Raw genomic sequence first — 16143 nt, 5'->3', positions numbered from 1 at the left:
AAAAACTCAGCAAACTAGGTATAGGGTCCTTTGTCTTTTTCTGAGTTCCAAGTCCTTGAAACAAAATCCAACTATGTCCAAATGCCATGAAGGTTTGTGTTGCTGCTGATGTCCGAGATAAACATTACTTTTAAGCTCAGGACGGAGCGGAGTAGCAGAAGCATTTAGATGAGAAAAAAGACACATTAACTTGTTTAATTCTTCTTAAGAGCCAAAATGCAGGTGTTTCTTGCACAATGTAGTTTCCCTTCCCTTCCCTCCCCTCCCATCCCCTCCCTCCCCTCCCCTCCCTCCCCTCCCTTCCCCTCCCCTCCCTTCCCCTCCCTTCCCCTCCCTTCCCCTCCTCTCTCCTCCCTTCCCCTCCCCTCCCCTTTCCTTCCCTTCCCTTTCTTTCCTTTTGAGACAGAGTTTCACTCTTGTTGCCCAGGCTGGAGGGAGGTTGCAGCTCACTGCAACCTCCGCCTCCTGAGTTCAAGTGATTCTTCTACCTCAGCCTCCCGAGTAGCTGGGATAGAAGGCACGCGCCACCACACCCAGCTAATTTTTGTATTTTTAGTAGAGACGGGTTTCACCATGTTGGTCAGGATGGTCACAATCTCTTGACCTCATGATCCACCCGCCTTGGCCTCCCAAAATGCTGGGATTACAGGCGTGAGCCACCGTGCCTGGTCTATTTTTCTGTAGTCCTGTTTTCTTGCTTCAGAGTTATTCAGGAGTTAGCACAGTATTACAATGGCTATGCATAGAAGTTGAGGAACATTTGGTAGTGTTAAATACCTCACATTGACTTAAATCTGTGTATAGGTAGTTCTAGACATACTATGCTTCTTTACTGCATCAACCAGATGGACATTAAATGGTAGAATTATGACTAATTTGTATAAAGTATTTTATATAGTGTGTGTGTGTGTGTGTGTGTGTATATATATATATATATATATATTTTTTTTTTTTTTGGAGACAGAGTCTTGCTCTGTCAACCAGGCTGGAGTGCAGTAGTGCGATCTCGGCTCACTGCAAGCTCCGCCTCCCAGGTTCATGCCATTCTCCTGCCTCAGCCTCCCGAGTAACTGAGATTACAGGCGCCTGCCACCACGCCCGGCTAATTTTTTTGTATTTTTAGTAGAGATGGAGTCTCACCGTGTTAGCCAGGATGGTCTCGATCTCCTGACCTCAAGATCCGCCCACCTCGGCCTCCCAAAGTGCTGGGATTACAGGCATGAGCCACTGCACCTGGCCTAGTATAATAATTTTTAAAATTAGCTTTAAATATTTTTGAGTTAAAATCTCAATATTTCTAAATTATGACTTGTATTTTGCCTATTATTTTTTATTTTATTATTATTATTATTATTTTTTTTGGTGAGACAGAGTCTCTCTCTGTCGCCCAGGCTGGAGTGCAGTGGCACAATCTCGGCTCAGTGCAAGCTCTGCCTTCTAGGTTCATGCCATTCTCCTGCCTCAGCCTCCGGAGTAGCTGGGACTATAGGCGCCTGCCACCATGCCCAGCTAATTTTTTGTATTTTTAGTAGAGACGGGGTTTAACTGTGTTAGCCAGGATGGTCTCGATTTCCTGACCTCGTAATCCACCCACCTCGGCCTCCCAAAGTGCTAGGATTACAGGTGTGAGCCACCACGCCCGGCCACCTATTAATTTTTATAAGCAGTTTGCTTTTAATATTTTAGAAGAAAATAGCTCTTTGAAAACATTTAAAACCAGTTTTAACGTTTTAAATTTTAATACTTTATTTATTGTTTGTTTGTTTGATACAATATCTTGCTCTGTTGCCCAGGCTAGAGTGCAGTGGAACAATCATAGCTCACTGCAGCCTCAAACTCCTGGGCTCAAGCCATCCTCCCACCTCAGCCTCCCAAGTAGCTAGGACTAGAGGCATGAGTCACCACACCCAGCTAATTTTTAAAAGGTTTTTTTTTTCTTTTTGCAGAAACATGGTCTCACTGTGTTGCCCAGGCTGATCTCAAACTCCTGACTTCAAGTGATCCTCTCCTTCAGCCTCCCAAAGTGTTGGGGATTACAGGCATCAGCTACTATGCCCAGCTTTTAATTTACTTTTGAATAAATATGTGAAATTAAATAATTCAAACTTAAAATAATTAAAACTTAAAGCTGTTGGAACTTTATTCTAAGCCTTGAGAGGAGTGTGACTGTGCAGCCTGAGTCACATGGCATGCAGCTGCAAATTTTGCCTTGTTTTTCCTGTAGATAATTAAGACCAAACAGCACGAAAGACCCCCTCAGATCATTACCCCTCCTTTAGAGTAATAGAGTATTCTTTCTCGGAATTTAGCAATCTGTAACCAATCAAATTGCTGTGGCATATGCACTTGTCTTCTGTGAAAAGGGTCTCGCTCTGTCACCCAGGCTGCAGGACAGTGGCAGTCATAGCTCACTGAAGCCTCGAAACTGCTGGGCTTAGGTGATCCTCCCACCTCAGTCTTCTGAGTAGCTAGGACTACAGGCATGCACCACTGTGCCAGGCTAATTGTATTCTTTGTAGAGATGGAGTTTTACAATGTTGCTCAGCCTGTTTTTGAACTCCTGGGCTCATGCGATCTGCAGGCCTCAGCCTTCCAAAGTGCTGGGATTACAGGTGTGAGTCACGCCACTGCGCCTGGCCAAAGGGAATATTTCAGAAGCTTGGTTTTGGCCGAGAGGGGTAGTGGTTTTCTATTGAACAGTTTAGAGGAGACTCTTGCCGATACTTTAAAATATGGGTTTCACAATCAGACAGATGGACTTAAATCTGACAGGTTTTTGTTTTTTGCTATTAATCTTGAGCAAGTTGATTAATCTGCTTAGTCTCAATGTTCTCATCTGTACTTTTTAGGAGAATAATCATGCCCCCATTTTCTATGATTATTGTGAAGATTAATGAAGTGTCATTTGTAAAGGACTTGCTAGTGTTCCTACCCCACTGGCAAGTGGATTACACATAAATTATTCTCCCCGAACTAAGAACAAGTCATCTGAATAAAGACCACATAAAGCATTTATAACCTAGACTCACTATTCTTGTTCTTAACCTGAATCCTCTGACCCTAGAGAACACATCTTTGAAGAAGAGAAATTACAAAAAAGGTCTCATGACTCTACCTTCCCTCTAGTGGAGACCTCCTCGAATCCTCCCCTGCACTGCTGCCAGATGATCCTCTGAAATGAGAATCTACCTGTTAGTCTCCTGCTCAAGCCTTTGAATGGCTTGCTGTTGCCACAGAATCAAGTGAAAGCTCGTTAGCTTGTCATGCAACGTCCTCCTTAACCTGGTCTCTCTTGATCTTTCCTGCTTCCACTCCGTCCCCACAACCAGTTTGGGTAGGGACCTCTGCCTGGTGCTCTGTAGTGCACTGTGCCTGCTTCTAACACAGCCTGATCACACTTCTCTGTATATGTGTATGAATTTCCTTCCAAGAAACTGAAGCAGGACTGGCCTCCTCAATTTCTTCTTAAGTTTTAGTGTGTCTACTTTATGATTAGAAAATACCTTCATGTGGTTCACAATAAAAAAAAATATAAAAGGGAGCTGGGGCGCAGTGGTTCACGCCTGTAATCCCAGCACTTTGGGAGGCTAAGGCAGACGGATCGCTTGAATTCAAGAGTTCAAGACCAGCCTGGGTAACATGGTGAAACCCTGTCTCTACAAAAAATACAAAAAATTAGCCAGGCATGGTGGTGCATGCCTGTGGTCCTGGCTACCCAGGAGGCCGAGATGGGAGGATCACCTGAGTCCAGGAGGTTGAGGCTGCAGCATGCTGAGATTGTGCCACTGCAACTCCACCACAGGGTCAGAGTGAGAGCCTATCTTGAAAGAAAAAAATTTTAAACACACACACACACACACACACACACGTGTAAAAGAAATGCAGTGAAAACTCTCCTACCCCTATTTACTAGATATTCTATTTCCCTTCCAGGGGGAAACCAACTAATATTAACATTATTTTGTGTGTCTCTCTAAAGATACCTTATGCGAATGCGTGTGTATGTATTCTTTCTTTTGCCTTTCTAAACAAATGATAGTATATTTTTCATAACGCTCTGCACTCTGATTTTCTCCTCAATGTATCTTGGCAGTCTTTCTCAGTATATAGTGACTATTCTCATTTTTTAATCTTTATACCTCAATATCTGGCACATAGTAAGCAATTATAAATGCTGAGTGAATGAAATATTGAATGAATAAAAAGGAAATTTTTGTGCTGCTATTGGAAATTAGTTCTCCTCTATACATTTCAACATGTTACGTATATACGATCTAAAAACTTGTCTTACTCTTTCCTATCCACTAGAGGGAGACATCAACCTGTTGTGGAAAAGAACGATCACGTAAAGTCTAGAAATTCTGAACCAACTCTCTAGCAGGTGATCCTTGTTAGAATTTGAGCCCTTAACTCTATCCAGGACTGGAGGCTGGAGGGACCATAAGGGGAGCAGGAGGAGAATGCACATGGATTAAGGAGCGAGAACACAGGTGAACTTCAGCTTTTTTGCTAACACTCAGACACACTACTTACCCTGACTCAGTGATGTGCTAGTAAAACAGTTCTTAAAAAAAAAAAAAAAATAGACTTGGGTTGCTGATTTGTATGTAATCTTTATGAATTTCAGTAGAGAAAAAGACAAATATTCAAACTGAGCCATGGACTGAAAACAGGAGAACAGCCAAGATGTGTTCACTTCTATCAGTGCCCTGTGTTGCTTGAAAAAAGAAGCCGACCTGGGCACCCATGAGCTCCTTTCTGGCCAGGAGAAATCTGGAGTGTAGTTACTCCACCATGGCCAAATTCAAACCACTCAGGGTTTAATCACCAAATTGCAAATTCCTTGAATATTTAACAGTAGGCTCTCTTGGCTGGGTGAGGTGGTTCATGCTTATATTCCCAGCAGTTTGGGAGGCCAAGGAGGGAGGATTACCTGAGGTCAGGGGTTCGAGACCAGCCTGGCCAACATAGTGAAACCCCATTTCTACTAAAAATACTAAAAAGCTGGGCATGGTGGCAGGTTCTTGTGGTCCCAGCTACTTGGGAGGCTGAGGCAGGAGAATCGCTTGAACCCAGGAGGCAGAGGTTGCAGTGAGCCAAGATCGTGCCACTGCACTCCAGCCTGGGCAACAAGAGTGAAACTCCATCTCAAAAAAACAAAACAAAACAACAACAGTAGGTTCTCTTGAGCCAGCCTGAGCAGGCTCTTGCACGCTGCTGAAACTTGTTGGGTCTTAGTTACTTTTCCTATAAAGTGGGGATGATAAATCTGCTCATTATGTAGATTCTATTACATAGAGGACACATAAGTTCTTTGAATGCTTAAAGCAATGTTTCCTAAACTTCTTTGGTCATGAAATCACCCAGTGGCTTGTGTAAAATGAACATTCCCAGGACCTGCCCTAGAGCACCTGGGTTAGAACATTTTGGGGGAGTGGGCTGGGAATCTGTATTTTAAATAAGTAACCCAGGTGAGGCTGGGCACGGTGGCTCACTCCTGTAATCCCAGCACTTTGGGAGGCTGAGGCGGGCAGATCACGAGGTCAGGAGATTGAGACCATCCTGGCTAACATGGTGAAACCTCATCTCTACTAAAAATACAAAAAATTAACCGGGTGTGGTGGCAGGCGCCTGTAGTCCCAGCTATTCAGGAGGCCAAGGCAGGAGAATGGTGTGAACCTGGGAGGCGGAGCTGGCAGTGAGCCAAGATCTCGCCACTGACACTCCAGCCTGGGCAACAGAGCAAGACTCTGTCTCAAAAAAAAAAAAAAAAAAGGACCCAGGTGACTCTTATGACCTAGTGAACTGGGAGAAACACTGCTGTAACTTACTCTTATAATTGGGTCAGGTGTCAGGGGGTCTTTCTCCAGCTTCACAATTGGGCCTGCTTGAAGAGATGTCTGCAGAGTTCTACAACACACTCCAGGCAAGCATTTAACCCCTTCACTATCTCCTCTACCCTCAGAGCTCAAACTTCCCAAAGAAGAAAACCTGCTCATTGCCATCTCTTAGGCCAAGGCATCTGTACACCTGGGAAATCCTTCAATCCAAGGATCTCTGGGTTGTTTTCAAGCTACTACTTATTGAGAATTTACAAAGCGTCAGGCACATTATAACAATTTGTCATTTCTATGAAGTAGCTTCTTGTGCTGTTCCCATTTTACAGAGAAAAATCAAAGAAGTCGGGTAAACGTCCAAGGGCACACAACTAGCAAGTGTTTGGGCTGAAAACCCACCCCAGGTCCAAGGCTTGGAACTCCAAGCCTGGGTTCCATCCCTGCACTGGGCAATTCTGATCTGTGTGCGCTAGTTTCCTTGTGTTCTCTGTTCTCTCTGTAGGAATCCTGGGCTCTCTTTTCCCAACCAGAAGGTTAGGTTGAAAAACAGAGCAGATGGAGGTCGTTTGTAGCCTACAGCTGCCCTGAATGAAGCTTCTAAAGTGCTAAAGTGGAAGAACGAGGGATTCCAAGAGAAAGATTTAAGGATGGACCCATGCACCTGTGGAATTCAGATGCTATGGCAGAGGAGATCAACACCCTCCAATTAGCCCTGGTAAGGAGCTTTGGAAGTTACTGTAACTGTCTCAGAGGAACCCAAACATGCAGGAACGTGACTTCTCACCTTCTGAAAGTCCACAAAATTCCTGATTGCCACCATTAATTTATCACTTATCATTTGTAACAGGCATTGCAGGTCATCTTATGCGTTTGTCTTCTCCCTTCAGCTGGTGTATAAAGTCTTAGGGAGACCAGCACTTCAGAGAGAATGGGCTTTGGCGTGAAACAAATCTGGTTTGAACCCTCTGCTACTTAATAGCTGTTGGGCAAGTTCCTTAAACTCTCTGAGTCTTTTTCTTCTCATCTGTAAAATGGAAACATAAGTAGTACCTACCTCATTGGATTGTTTTGAGGATAAAATGAAATAGTACAGGCAAAGGATTTACAAGCAACTGCTGAATGAACGGTAGTTATAGCCTCCTCCTCCTCATCTGTAAGCAAACACCCTCATATTTCCTGTGTCTCAGGTAGACACTTAAGGTATTGCAAGCATTAAGGAATGCATAAGGGCAAGAGGCAGTCTCAAAGAAGAGTGTTTTATGAAAGAATAAATGTAATGCTGAGTGTCAGAAAAAAATTTTTTTTAAAGACAAGGTCTCTGTCACCCAGGCTGAAGTGCAGTGGTGTGATCTTAGCTCACTGAAGCCTCAACCTCCCGGGATCAGGTGATCCTCCAGCCTTAGCCTCCCGAGTAGCTGGGACTACAGGTGCCATCACACCTGGTTAATTTTTGTATTTTTTGTAGAGATGGGTTTTCGCCATGTTGTTCAGGCTGGTCTTGAACTCCTGGGGTCAAGCGATCCTCTCGTCTTAGCCTCCCAAAGTGCCGGGATTGCAGGCACGAGCCACCACACCCAGCCTGTCAGAAAAATTTTAAGGTGAAAATAACTAAAGAAGTTGCTAAGAATTTTCTCCCTTGAGTGGTATTTTAGACTGAGATGAGGGAGGGTAGAGGTAGGATGGGAGGGAAGGGATGGGGTCCGGTTGAAAGGCCTATGAAATACCAGCAGTTTTGTAATATGGCGGACGTTGACAGCCTCAGTGCTAGGAACACAGAAACGGAACCTTTTGCAAGGAGGCAGGTGTACATTTATATACAAGTCAGATGACCTGTGTTTCTATGAGGGCAAATCTGGAAAACTCAAGTTTCCTTGTCAGTAAATTGGTGATAAAATCAACCTCATAGGGTTGGTGTGAACATGCAGCATGATGTGGCCATGCAAGTGCTTTGTTAACTAGAAGCCAATATGCTAGGACAGCAGGTCTCCTAGTAAGCTATGGCTGGTGGCTTGGTAGACTATGTGGAGCAGGCTGAGGAAGCACTTGATTTGAATATGAGCAGAACTATTAAGCTAGTTAGCTAAACTGCCTGGACAGTAGAAAAATAATACGTGAGGACGTAAAAGGAAGAGAAACAATGTGAGGGGAGAGGAGAATGCAGAGATTCTGGTCCATGGAACAGCATTGGAGATCCTTAAGTAGCTGCATGAACTACTTGGAGAAGTTCATTTTCTGGTTATAATTCCCAGCAAAGGAGAGGACTGAATAAGAGAAAAGAAAACGATTCCTTTCTCTGCTTAGGTTCATCAGATCAAACAGTGATATATGTGAAAGAAGCACTTTCTATGCACAAAAAATCAGGTCTGTATTTTTATAAAAGCTACTTCTGGGTCGGGTGCGGTGGCTCACGCCTTTAATCCCAGCACTTTGGGAGGCTGAGGTGGGGGATCACGAGGTCAGGAGATGGAGACCATCCTGGCTAACACGGTGAAACCCCGTCTCTACAAAAAAAATACAAAAAAATTAGCGGGGCCTGGTGGCGGGCGCCTGTAGTCCCAGCTACTCCGGAGGCTGAGGTGTGAGAACGGCGTGAACCTGGGAGGCGGAGCTTGCAGTGAGCCGAGACTGCACTCCAGCCTGGGCGATAGAGCGAGATTCCGTCTCAAAAAAAAAAAAAAAAAAAAAAGCCATTTCTGCAATGTGCGTCACTGGAGAGTTAGTTGCTATGGGTCTAAAGGACAATATGAGGCATTCATAGTAACTTTCCATGATATGAACAAAGAAATTGAAAATGTTAGATACATTTACAAGAAGATGTAGAAAAAACTCTAGTCAAAATTTTTTGAAATATTAAACTCTATGGAGTCAGACAGTCTTATCTATGGTCTTAAGCCATGTCTGTCTATACCTTATTTCTTTTTTGATCTCATTTCAGGGAATATTACATTGGCTGACCTGTTATTAATATCTTCTTCTGAGCCAGAAAAGGTAAGGAAGCTGCATCTTCAGAATTGTATTTGAGTCATTTGTGAAATTGCATATTACAATTTGCTGCCATTTCTAACAGTCCTATAACTTTTTTTTTCTCTTAATTGGGTGTTCACATTCATGCCAATGACCTCTATGGGCTAGTTTCTCTTCTAGCTCAAGAGAATTGCTTCAGAGTTGGAAGTAAGGAAAAAAATGTGTATTCTTCATGTTTGATTTCAAATGCATAGAAAATTAGAAAGAAGTTATGCAAGAGATTTGTGTGGAATTTAAGTACCTTCAAGAGCCTGTGGACAGGACAAAAAGTTATTTTTTACCTGTTTGTTTACAAATAGCAAATATCAAGACTGAGACAAATAAGGGTGATTTAGAAAGAGTTGGCTGCAGGTGCTGGTTGCTCAAGTGGTTCATTTAAACTGCAGGTCAGAGTAACCTTGTCTCTTGGTCCTGGTGCCCAGGTATCAGGTTAGGTCTATCTTGCTGCTTATATCCTTGTTACCCTCTGAGGTCCCCAGTCCAACACAGATCAATAAAGAATAAGTTACATAAATATGCTCATAGGTGGTCATTCCTAGACAAGAAATTGACAACATTTCATTCAACAATATTTGGGCTCCACAGGACAGACATGCCTCCATTTATGCAACAAATAAGAAAAGCATCTCAGTAACAGTGGAGAAAACATGGGATGTGCAGGTAGGTAGGTAAAGTTGGGTTGGAACTTTCACCCTACCAAATGCACATGGGTGACTTATAAAAGAAATGTTAGCTCTCTGAGTCTCAGTTTTCCCATCCGTAAAATAGACAGTCCCAGGGAATTTACGAGGATTAAATGAAATAAAAGTGAATCAACCTATTCAAGCCTGCCTACTGTGGTGTCCAGGCTAGAAAGATGGTCAATAAATATTAGGTTTGTTTTTATTTCTACAAAAGATGTGATCCTAAAGAGCTCTATCCAAATTCAAGTTTCAAATATCAAATCACATTTTGTGAACTTTGATTTATGTTCAGTTGAGATGATCTCTGACATATTAATTAGTAATCCCATCTTTTTCATTCATCACCACCAAAAAAAGGTGTTATTGCAGGTTCAATTAATCTTTCCCCTTCCTTTATTAATTCCATAAGTGTAGGGTTTTATCTCTCAGATTCTCTTAAAATAGACCAATTTGTACCCACATAATATAAATAAGCTTGTTCCTATAATACTCTGGAGCAGATAAGAGTATCCCAGAACCCAAATCCTCCTACTTGTCCTCAAGCTCAGAGAATAAAGCAAAAATTCAAAGGCACCCTTTGGCATGACACCCTTCTAGACATCTGTAGGGTTCCTCTTTCCCTCCATTTTTTGTATTAGCTTTTGCTTTCTTGCCTTTGATAGGGTTTTGTTTTGCCTCTTGGTAGTTTCTTTCCTATGGAAAATTCTCCCTACTGTTTCCCTCTGATCTTTCCAAGTCAAAGCCTTCAGCAAACATTTGTTGAATGCCTGGATTGTGCTAGGTGGGTGTTATGGACCATGGAGAATGCTAGAGATATAAGACATGCACTGTTCAATTGCAGCGCACGTTGTGTTGACAGGTAAGATGAGGGCTGTGGAGGAGGCAATGTGCACATTCCACTGGGCTAATGTGCTCTTCACCTTATTCGGTCTCTTTGCTTTGGGATGTGTAAGACTTCACTAGATAGAGAAGGGGTGGGGTGAGAAGATGAGGAAGGGGCACCTTTATGGAGAAGCTTTCCTTCCTCTTCACAGCAAACCATACCTGTACTACATTGACTTCCTTTGCTTTCCCAGGTGACATCTAGCTCATCTTGCAAGCTCATCTTGTTAATCATAAATGCTAGCAAATTAATATTAACCATCATATATAACATGACTTAATTTTAACAGTTCAATGCTTTATCCCCAAAATATGACTCAATGGTGAAGATTTCAGTCCCCATTGTAGTCTATTTTGGAGACAGGCAGTCCTTTCAATGTCATATGTGGGTGCTTCCTTAGGCAGGTCAGGGGTGAGGTGGAAATGAGGCTGGGACCCTGCTCATTTATATAGCAGGCATCGTCTCAATACCAGGCTTCAGGGGTGCTTTTTGGTCCAGCCATTGATATAAACTTCCTCAAGAATAATCCCTTCGTCATTGTGGTCACAATTCAGGTAGAACTGGAATAATCAACCTCTCCCTCTGCATTAAACCAGGCAAAGTTTCCATCCCTGGGTACCATTGTCTTTCTTGACGGACAGGGTGAGTCAGAAGGAAACGTACTCACTCCCATTCATTTTCTGCTTATTATTTCCTGCAGTGAGGTTTCCTTGTATAATAAACAGCTTCTGTGGGTGTTTGAGCTGCTCTAAAAAGAGAACATGCTGTTCCTGTGTGTAGAATGCTTTCTGAAGGAAGCATCACAGTGAACACAGAGCAGAAGCTTGGCTCACAGGTGGCAGGAGTTTGTCTGCAGTGTTCTGCGTAGAGCAGAGAGTCAAGCCATCTTCATTTCTGATTGATTGCAGGCATGGTATGGAGGTAAATGGGTCCTTGGCCTCTCTCCTGGATTCAAGTCCTTCTTAGCCACTGATAGGTCATGTGACCATAGGGAGGTTGTTTAACCTTCCTGAACATTCATTTTCTCAAGTATAAATGGGGATAATAGAATTTGCCTTATAGGCTTGCATATAAAATAAGAATTATTGACAGAAAGCGGGGCATAAATGTCCAATAAGTGGTAGCTGTCTATGAAGCCACTGTTGTTACTGGGTTCCTTTTTCACTGTGTGGCTTCAGGTAGCTGATAGAAGCTCTGTGAGCCTCAGTTTCTTCACCTGAAAAGTGGAGTCAATATCTCACTGAGCTGGTGTGAGGATTAAATGAGATGCTGTGCAGGTGTTTAGCACAGCATCAGGTATGATGTTAATATTGATAGATGCATTTTATTCACCCTCACCCATCTTTTTCTGCCTGTTGGCTTATGGTTGAAATTCCTTCATGATGGTTTCCATTTCCAGAGATATATTGTAAACAAATGAAACTGATTTGTTTGTTTTTTTTTTTTAGGCATAGTCTTTGTCACCCAGGCTGGAATGCAGTGGCGCGATCTTGGCTCACTGCAACCTCCACCTCCCAGGTTCAAGCGATTCTCCTGCATCAGCCTCCTGAGTAGCTGGGATTACAGGTGCATACCACCACATCCAGCTAATTTTTGTATTTTTAGTAGAGATGAGGTTTCACCATGTTGGTCAGGCTGGTCTCGAACTCCTGACCTCGTGATCCACCTGCCTCAGCCTCCCAAAGTGCTGAGATTACAGGTGTGAGCCACCATGCCTGACCATGAAGCTGATTTTTTTAAACCATCATTTAACATTTTCTCCATAAGGTGGCAATGAGGAGGAGTATATGGGAACTGGGTACCTTGAGAGACCCCAGGACAGGGGACAGGGAGGCTGAGGTTGGCATGTTGTCCACTGCATTTATTTGCCAGCGACACACTCTTCCTGTCCAAACTAACTTCTCTGCCTCAAGGACCGGGAGACTCTGCCTTTCAACCTGAGAGAAACCAGGTCAGCTTTAATGAAAATTGGAGTTGGTGTGGGGCAGTGGAGACTTTTCACAGCTATTGTTTAGCTGATGAAGCAGGTGCTTCTCCATCTTTGGAGCCTGTCTTCATTACCTGTGGACCTCATCCTTATCAACCCGGAGCACACTTGTGTCTATTTTGGCTAAACACCAAACAGTTGAGGCTGGTACTGTAAAAAGTTCCCTCCAAATGCCCCCTTGGTCTTCCTCTGTTAGAGATCTGGATCACAACCCTCAAAAACCATGTCCCTTATGCCACCTGAGTAGATGGTTTGATGATTAATTAGGCACAGATGTGACACTGGGTTCTCGCAATGGCCTGTGGGTCACATGTTACTTTCCTTTTCATTTTCATCAGCAGCAGCTGCCTTAAAGCCAGTTAAGATGGTGGTCGCAGTCTCACACCCTGGGGCTCCTCCTGGGTTGGGTGAGGGGAACACCCAATTAAGCTGGGGGAACTGGGGCGGCCACCAGGAGGCGCGAGGGGCCTTCGCCCGAGGAGAGGGGTGGGCAGATACCTCCAGCCGAGAAGGGCGCAGCGGCCGGAGGCACAGGTCTCCCCAGTGCCACTTCCACCGAGTTCGAGGAAGTACCTGGGATCTTTGATCTAACGCGAAAGGCCTTCCTAGCGAGCTCTTGAGAGCTGAGAACCCACGCCCTCCACCTCTAGTCCACGGCTTTGCCACTCCAGGACCCGAAGTTAACGTTTGCTGCTGGGGATTTGACAAACCCAAAGCCTCTCTGGTTTCACCACTGGCACCTTAGAATCAGACTTCTGTACTGAATGACACTTATGTGAGTCAGGGGCTGGGAGACGTGATCCTCGAAGTGTGGTCCCCAGACTGGCTGTATCAGTGTCGGCATCCCGCAGGACCTGGTTGGAAATGCATGTTCTAAGGCCCTACTACAGACCTCTTAAATCCGAGACTGGGGCTGCGGGGAGCGCCATCTGTGCGCCACTATCCTTGGGGGTGGACCAGGAGGCGGCTCGAGGGTGCTCCCACTTTGGGGTCACGCGCGGCGCCGGGCGCTCCTGAGACCGCCGGGCTCCCAGGCTCGGTGGTCACGTGGGCTCAGGCACTACTCCCCTCTACCCTCCTCTCGGTCTTTAAAAGGAAGAAGGGGCTTATCGTTTAGTCGCTTGTGATCTTTTCAGTTTCTCCAGCTGCTGGCTTTTTGGACACCCACTCCCCCGCCCGGAGGCAGTTGCAAGCGCAGTGGCTGCGAGAAATAACTGCCTCTTGAAACTTGCAGGGCGGAGAGCAGGCGGCGAGCGCTGGGCCGCGGAGGGACCACCCGAGCTGCGACGGGCCCCGGGGCTGCGGGGCAGGGCTGGCGCCCGGAGCCTGGGCTGCAGGAGCTGCGCTCGCTTTCCTCAACAGGTGGCCGCGGGGCGCGCGCCGGGAGCCCCCTAATGCTGGAAAAGCACGTGTCCGCATTTTAGAGAAGGCAAGGCCCGTGTGTTTATCTGCAAGGTAAGCGCCCCTTCGCTCGAGATGTCATTTAATTGTCTCATTTTGTTTGAAATCCTGCGGTGAGAAACCAGTCATGTTGAGAACAATAAAAGACCAAAAAACGGTCACCAAAACCAACTGTCTTGAAAGCTACTGGAAAGATGGAAAATGTATGCTTTGATTAAATGTCTTCATTCAAGACACCGGCAAGTTAACTTACTTAGTTTGTGCTGTGAGCTCTGGGTTGCTTGTACTAATATGAATGTCTGAAAAACTTTTTTTTCCTATGGTTTTCCTCGATGGATTTCCCCACTGTGGGTGAAATGACAGTGGAGTTGAACACACTTTCTGATTGAAATTTGAGGGCCTAGGAAGATGTACACGTCTCAGGCAGATGATAGGGGTTTTAAAATGTATTAATTGGCATTCCTTAGCCATATCAGCAAGCTGCGTTCCTCCTTTCCTGGGCAGACCAAGCTAAGCTCTATCTGGTCTCCTTTATTTGCTGAAGAGGAGTCCAACAACTGCCTTCTGAATTCTTCTGGGAAGGATAATATTAAGTCAATTGAATGTCATATTTGTGAAAAAAACTTTGAGTGGACTTCTGTTTAGGAAAATAAGCTTGATTTAATTTTACTTGCTGTTTAAAAAGCAGGATTGTGTTTGGGTGTGGTAGGCAACATTTTGAAGGAAAGAGTTTGCCTTATTTTGTTTTATTTCTAGTATTTACATGGGCATTCCATTAGAAAGTTTTACTTTTGCTCTAAGTTTCGTGACTCAGTGTCTAGTGAGAGGAAAGATGTTTGTCATTTAAAGAGTGAACATGTGAAAGGAAAGACTTCTGAGAGTGTTGTAAAAAGCAAATGTAATGTGACTATGAAAAGAACATGATTAACATCTTTGACTCCTATTTTTTCTGAAGAAAATGTATTTTGACATGAGTTCTAGAAGGAAACTAAGGATCTGTTTATCAATAGGCATTAGAGTATACACCTTAGGATTGCATTTTACGTTCAAGCAATTTTTTAGATGAATTTCTGAAACGTTCTCATTTTAAAAGCCATCAGATACTTGTTAACACTGAAGTCTTGCTCAAGACATAGAAGTCGCTGAAATCAATTAACATGTTTAGGACACATTTCACAGTGTTCTGAGGGATGTGAATAAATCTAATCACAGTTTGCATTTCTCAGAATGTATTTATAATTCAGAAAAGGTAAAATTTAGTAGCAAATTCAACCCATAACCATATAATTAACATTTAATAGATATTGATATGTTCACTTTTAAGAATAAGACAATGAGATTTTCTTTCAGTGTGTATTGAACACATAATGATTCAAAATTCATCTTGTGATAAGTTTAGGTGATGTTTTGAGTCATTTTATAGAATATAAATGTGGATAAAATATAAAATACTGAAGGCTGAACTTGAAGTGTTTAATGGTAAGTTTTTGATAATACATCTAGAACCCTTGAGAATTGTATGCTTGAATGTTAGATGTCATAATTCAGTGTCTAGCACATTGTTTTATATGTAATAGCACTTAAAAAAATTAGGCTACTGCAGTATAATTTACATACAGTAAAATTTAGCCTCTGTAAGTGTACCTCTATGAATTCTGACAGATGCACAGTCATGTAACCAGCACCACAGACAAGACACAAGACAGTTCCATCACCCCAAAAGTCCCCTTTGTACCTCCACCTACCCCACTGCCCCTGAAAATGACTGATCAAAACTACATAATAAATATGTAGTTTTGCTCTTTAGTGTGTTTTTACTTAGACATATTTTCCTTCACTTTTTTTTGGAAAGAAAAACCTGTTTTTCCCTTTTTATAGGATGAGTCAGTTTGTGGTATTTTGAATTCTAGTACCTTGGGATAAATCAAGGCAAAGACAATGCTACTTGCAAATGGGAAACTAGAGACTTGGACTAAGTGTTAAATTCATATAGGGCTAATAGATTTAGTTCTTCGCAGATTTAGATTCTATTGTGGTTTAAACCTTTGGTTATGGCATATATCATTAGTTATCCTGAACTGAAATACAAGGCCATTAAAAGTTATTTATATCATATTAGTAGAATGCATCATTCTGGTATAATCTTTGAATTTTAAAACTTCTATATTTAAAAAAAAACTACTTTCATTATACCTGAGATTAAGAAAGCTACCTGAAATTGCATATTATCAAATAGGGAGAAGCAAAAGAGGGTTTGAAAATGACAAATTGAAGACATTTAAAATGCAGAGTGATTACAATTGCTGAAGGTAAAATATTTATCTTCAT

The 16143-nt window shown here is 43.2% G+C and overlaps 1 protein-coding gene across 2 annotated transcripts in view; it reads left to right on the top strand.

Annotated features, from left to right (window-relative positions):
* Positions 1 to 13494: 13494 nt before the first annotated feature.
* ESR2 (estrogen receptor 2) overlaps positions 13495 to 16143 on the top strand; it is a 70651-nt gene continuing 68002 nt past the window's right edge. For both annotated transcript variants that reach the window (XM_025391358.1, XM_025391355.1), the window contains exon 1: positions 13495 to 13869. The gene's annotated coding sequence lies outside the window, so the exon portion shown is untranslated. The remainder of the gene's footprint in view (positions 13870 to 16143) is intronic.

Source organism: Theropithecus gelada, chromosome 7b, assembly GCF_003255815.1.
Source record: "Theropithecus gelada isolate Dixy chromosome 7b, Tgel_1.0, whole genome shotgun sequence".
Lineage (NCBI taxonomy): Eukaryota > Metazoa > Chordata > Mammalia > Primates > Cercopithecidae > Theropithecus > Theropithecus gelada.
The sequence above is the reverse complement of the archived record's forward strand: the minus strand, read 5'-3'. Positions and strand labels throughout refer to the sequence as shown.